The sequence below is a fragment of the Staurois parvus genome, unplaced genomic scaffold, assembly GCF_062004578.1.
Source record: "Staurois parvus isolate SC_StPar_1 unplaced genomic scaffold, SC_StPar_1.0 ptg002869l, whole genome shotgun sequence".
Lineage (NCBI taxonomy): Eukaryota > Metazoa > Chordata > Amphibia > Anura > Ranidae > Staurois > Staurois parvus.
This window is the reverse complement of record NW_028320665.1, coordinates 1-6,255: the sequence shown is the minus strand read 5'-3', so window position 1 is coordinate 6,255 and position 6,255 is coordinate 1. Positions and strand designations below refer to the sequence as shown.

The 6,255-nt window shown below is 53.4% G+C and overlaps 1 long non-coding RNA gene across 1 annotated transcript; it reads right to left on the bottom strand.

Moving 5' to 3' along the window:
• Positions 1-5,637: 5,637 nt before the first annotated feature.
• On the bottom strand, positions 5,638-6,236 carry LOC149428997 (uncharacterized). Its single transcript, XR_016310650.1, has 2 exons — positions 5,952-6,236; positions 5,638-5,873 (listed from the first exon to the last, which is right to left on the bottom strand). It is a non-coding gene; the product is annotated as an uncharacterized LOC149428997 (long non-coding RNA).
• Positions 6,237-6,255: the final 19 nt, after the last annotated feature.

Genomic DNA, 6,255 nt, shown 5'->3' with positions numbered 1-6,255 from the left:
CCCCTCCCAAGCATTGGATTCAGGTGTTCCAATCCCCTCCATATCACGTGATTCAGGTGTTCCAATCCCCTCCATATCACGTGATTCAGGTGTTCCAATCCCCTCCCAAGCATTGGATTCAGGTGTTCCAATCCCCTCCATATCACGTGATTCAGGTGTTCCTAATCCCCTCCATATCACGTGATTCAGGTGTTCCAATCCCCTCCATATCACGTGATTCAGGTGTTCCAATCCCCTCCATATCACGTGATTCAGGTGTTCCAATCCCCTCCATATCACGTGATTCAGGTGTTCCAATCCCCTCCCAAGCATTGGATTCAGGTGTTCCAATCCCCTCCATATCACGTGATTCAGGTGTTCCTAATCCCCTCCATATCACGTGATTCAGGTGTTCCAATCCCCTCCCAAGCATTGGATTCAGGTGTTCCAATCCCCTCCATATCACGTGATTCAGGTGTTCCTAATCCCCTCCATATCACGTGATTCAGGTGTTCCTAATCCCCTCCATATCACGTGATTCAGGTGTTCCTAATCCCCTCCATATCACGTGATTCAGGTGTTCCAATCCCCTCCCAATCACGTGATTCAGGTGCTCCAATCCCCTCCCAATCATTGGATTCAGGTGTTCCAATCCCCTCCAACCATGTGATTCGGGTGTTCCAATCCCCTCCATATCATGTGATTCAGGTGCTCCAATCCCTTCCATATCATGTGATTCAGGTGTTCCAATCCCCTCCATGGACACAGGTGTATACAATCAAGCCCCTAGGCATGCAGACGGCTTCTACAAACATTGGTGAAAGAATGGGTCGCTCTCAGGAGCTCAGTGACTCCAAGCGTGGTCCCGTGATAGGTGGCCACCTGGGCAATAAGTCCATCCGTGACATTTCCTGGCTACTAAATATTCCACCAACTGTTAGTGGGATTATAACAAAGTGGAAGCAACTGGGAACAACAGCCACTCACCCACCAAGTGGTAGGCCACGTCACATGACAGGGCGGGGTCAGCGCATGCTGAAGCGCACAGTGCGCAGAAGTCACCAACTGTCTGCAGAGTCAATAGCTAAAGACCTCCAAACTTGGTGTGGCCTTCAGATGAGCCCAACAACAGTGCGTAGAGAGCTTCATGGAATGGGTTTCCATGGCCGAGCAGCTGCATCCAAGCCTTCCATCACCAAGTGCAATGCAAAGCGTCGGATGCCGTGGTGTAAAGCACGCCGCCACTAGACTCTAGAGCAGGGGAGACGTGTTCTCTGGAGGGACCAATCACACTTCTCTGTCTGGCAATCCGATGAGCGTGTCTGGGTTTGGCGGTGGCCAGGAGAACGGTACTTTACTGACTGCATTGTGCCAAATGTAAAGTTTGGTGGAGGGGGGATTATGGTGGGGGTGTTTTTTTCAGGGGTTGGGCTTGGCCCACTAGTTCCAGTGAAGGGAACTCTTAAGGCGACATTTTGGACCATTTCATGCCCCCAACTTTGTGGGAAGAGTTTGGAGATGGCCCCTTCCTGTTCCAACATGACTGCCCACCAGTGCACAAAGCAAGGTCCATAAAGACATGGAGGAGCCAGTTTGGGGTGGAGGAACTTGACTGTCCTGCACAGAGTCCTGACCTCAACCCCATAGAACACCTTTGGGATGAATTAGAGCGGAAACTGTGAGCCAGGCCTCCTCCCCTGACATCAGTGCCCCTCCCCCGACATCAGTGCCTGACCTGACAAATGTGCTTCTGGAAGAATGGTCCAACCTTCCCATAGACACCCTCCTAAACCTTGTGGACGGCCTTCCCAGAAGAGTTGAAGCTGTTATAGGTGCAAAGGGCGGGGCCAACTCAATATTGAACCCTACAGACTAAGACTGGGGGGCCATTAAAGGTCATGTGTGTGGAAGGGGCGGGGCCAACTCAATATTGAACCCTACGGACTAAGACTGGGGGGCCATTAAAGGTCATGTGTGTGGGAAGGGCGGGGCCAACTCAATATTGAAACCTACAGACTGGGAGGCCATTAAAAGTCATGTGTGTGGGAAGGCAGGAGACCAATGCTGGGGGCAATATAGTGTAGGTACTTAATTCTCACAGCTTCTAAAGGCAAAGACTTTCCTATCCCTACTCCTAGAGGCAAGTCCCTGCCGACAGGAGCCGGGGGGAGGCAAGTCCCTGCCGACAGGAGCCTGGGGGAGGGGCAAGTCCCTGCCGACAGGAACTGGGGGAGGTAAGTCTTTGCCTATTGGGGCTGTGAGGTTAGGTCACAATATGGAACCATCACTGCTGATTGACCTGCACTTAGCTCCCTACACCTGCAGATGGCACTGTAACCAACTGGATCTGATGGACCGTTGCCTCCAATGATGGGAGCGGACGCGCAGGCAATGATGGGAGCGGACGCGCTCAGGCAATGATGGGAGCGGACGCGCAGGCAATGATGGGAGCGGACGCGCTCAGGCAATGATGGGAGCGGACGCGCGCAGGCAATGATGGGAGCGGACGCGCAGGCAATGATGGGAGCGGACGCGCTCAGGCAATGATGGGAGCGGACGCGCAGGCAATGATGGGAGCGGACGCGCAGGCAATGATGGGAGCGGACGCGCGCAGGCAATGATGGGAGCGGACGCGCAGGCAATGATGGGAGCGGACGCGCTCAGGCAATGATGGGAGCGGACGCGCAGGCAATGATGGGAGCGGACGCGCTCAGGCAATGATGGGAGCGGACGCGCAGGCAATGATGGGAGCGGACGCGCTCAGGCAATGATGGGAGCGGACGCGCGCAGGCAATGATGGGAGCGGACGCGCGCAGGCAATGATGGGAGCGGACGCGCTCAGGCAATGATGGGAGCGGACGCGCGCAGGCAATGATGGGAGCGGACGCGCAGGCAATGATGGGAGCGGACGCGCAGGCAATGATGGGAGCGGACGCGCTCAGGCAATGATGGGAGCGGACGCGCGCAGGCAATGATGGGAGCGGACGCGCAGGCAATGATGGGAGCGGACGCGCAGGCAATGATGGGAGCGGACGCGCAGACTTGAGTTTTATGCACAGTGCAAATTCCTGCACAGAACAAATCTGCATGTGATACCAGTGTGAACAGGACACAGAACAATGGATGTCATGGTGTCCTTGCAGAACGCCTTAAGAAAAACCGACAACTTTGTACCATGATGTGACTGAGGCCTAAAACCAGCTGATACAGTATAGTCTGCGGCACCGGAATATGAAGGAACCAGCCGGGTCTGACTGAGACCCTCCAATCACCCTCATCCTGAGCTTCCTACACACCAATTCATCTTACTGTATGCCGGTCACTGGGCCCTGACATGACACCCTGGCCACACTGTATACCGGTCACCAGGCCCTGACATGACAACCTGGCCACACTGTATACGGGTCACTGGGCCGTGACACGACACCCTGGCCACACTGTATACCGGGCCCTTAAATGACACCCTGGTCATACTGTATACTTATCACCGGGTCCTGACATGTGACACCCTGGCCACACTGTATACCGGGCCCTTACGTGACACCCTGGCCACACTGTATACCGGTCACCTGAACCTGATAACAGGGTCTTGACATGTGACACCCTGGCCATACTGTATACCGATCACCGGGTCCTGACATGTGACACCCTGGCCATACTGTATACCGATCACCGGGTCCTGAAATGTGACACCCTGGCCATACTGTATACCGATCACCGGGTCCTGACGTGACACCCTGGCCATATTGTATACCGATCACCGGGTCCTGACATGTGACACCCTGGCCATACTGTATACCGATCACCGGGTCCTGACGTGACACCCTGGCCATATTGTATACCGATCACCGGGTCCTGACATGTGACACCCTGGCCATACTGTATACCGATCACCGGGTCCTGACGTGACACCCTGGCCATATTGTATACCGATCACCGGGTCCTGACATGTGACACCCTGGCCATATTGTATACCGATCACCGGGTCCTGACATGTGACACCCTGGCCACACTGTATACCGGGCCCTTACGTGACACCCTGGCCACACTGTATACCGGTCAACCTGAACCTGATAACAGGGTCTTGACATGTGACACCCTGGCCATATTGTATACCGATCACCGGGTCCTGACATGTGACACCCTGGCCATACTGTATACTTATCACCGGGTCCTGACATGTGACACCCTGGCCACACTGTATACCGGTCACCGGGCCTTGACGCGAGACCTTGGCCACACTGTATACCGGGCCCTTACGTGACACCCTGGCCACACTGTATACCGGGCCCTTACGTGACACCCTGGCCACACTGTATACTGGTCACCGGGCCTTGACGCGACACCCTGGCCACACTGTATACCGGTCACCTGAACCTGATAACAGGGTCTTGACATGTGACACCCTGGCCATACTGTATACGGATCACCGGGTCCTGACATGTGACACCCTGGCCATACTGTATACCGATCCCCGGGTCCTGACATGTGACACCCTGGCCATATTGTATACCAATCACTGGGTCCTGACATGTGACATCCTGGCCATACTGTATACCGATCACCGGGTCCTGACATGTGACACCCTGGCCATACTGTATACCGATCACCAGGTCCTGACATGTGACACCCTGGCCATACTGTATACCGATCACCGGGTCCTGACATGTGACACCCTGGCCGTACTGTATACCGATCACCGGGTCCTGACATGTGACACCCTGGCCGTACTGTATACCGATCACCGGGTCCTGACATGTGACACCCTGGCCGTACTGTATACCGATCACCGGGTCCTGACATGTGACACCCTGGCCGTACTGTATACCGATCACCGGGTCCTGACATGCGACACCCTGGCCATACTGTATACCGATCACCGGGTTCTGACATGTGACACATTAACCATGGATTATTCCTATTGTTGATTATATGCCGTGTGGGTGCCTTGTTGAAGATCTGGTGCAATATTGAGATATTTTGGGGTACAGCATAGAGGAAAAAGCTGATTGTGGGGTACAGACTAGTGTACAGAATAGCACAGAATTTGAGGTATAATGTACAGGATATGACAGTTTGGGGCACAGTGTACAGGATAAAATGTACAGGATGAGGCAGGTTTTGGAGTACAGAGTACAAAACAGGGAAGATGTTTGTTTTTTTGGGGGGGGGCAGTGTACAAGATAGGGCAGAGTTTGGGATATAATGTACAGGATGAGACAGATTTTGGGGTACAGAGTAAAAAACAGGGTAGATTTGGGGGGAGCAGTGTACAGGATGAGGCAGAGCTTGGGGTAGTGTGCAAGATAGGGCAGATTTTGGGGTACCATGTACAGGACGAGGTAGAGCTTGGGGTAGTGTGCAAGATAGGGCAGATTTTGGGGTACCATGTACAGGACGAGGCAGAGTTTGGGGTACAATGTACAGGACGAGGCAGAGTTTGGGGTACAATGTACAGGACGAGGCAGAGTTTGGGGTACAATGTACAGGACGAGGCAGAGTTTGGGGTACAATGTACAGGACGAGGCAGAGTTTGGGGTACAATGTACAGGAGGAGGCAGAGTTTGGGGTACAGAGTACAGAACAAGGCAGACTTTGGGGTGTAGTGTACAACATCTAGCAGAATGAGGCCTCATCAATAAAGAAGACACGAGTGAAGACATTTATCAGGCTGTAATGTGTGGACTTATCATTACACAGGAAGTTCACTCTGAATCCACGATTGGGCCGGTTTTGCATATGACGCTGCCATGTCACTTGTACACATGTGAACCTTCCGGAAGTTTCTTGCTGCCAACAATCCGTGTGACATTCTGTGTCCACTCCAGAATGTCAGGTGGTGGCTGCTGGAGGACCTCAGACTGACCCTGGGGCAAGCTGGAAAGTGCTTAAGTCTGAAACACAGAAAAGACCTTCAGCTGCTCTGTATATTAACCCTCAAAGTACCAGACTCACAGGAAACTGGGTACAACCTTCATGGCCCAAATCACTAGAGATCCATCCATTCCGCTGCTGCTGAAGGAGAAACTGTCATCCCCTTCTCGGTCCAGGGCCAGGAGCTGGCTGGAGAAAGACAGCAAAGTGACAACCTATACAAAGCCCACTGTCTAACCCTACACATGGTGTCAGGAAACTTCACTGAGGCATTAGGGCTGGAGGGTTAGTAAGTGTTAGGTGATAGGTGGATGACGGTTGAGCGTTTAGTGTTAGAGGAGAGGATTTAGTAAGGGGTAGGTGATAGGTGGATGACGGTTGAGCGTTCGGTGTTGGAGGAGA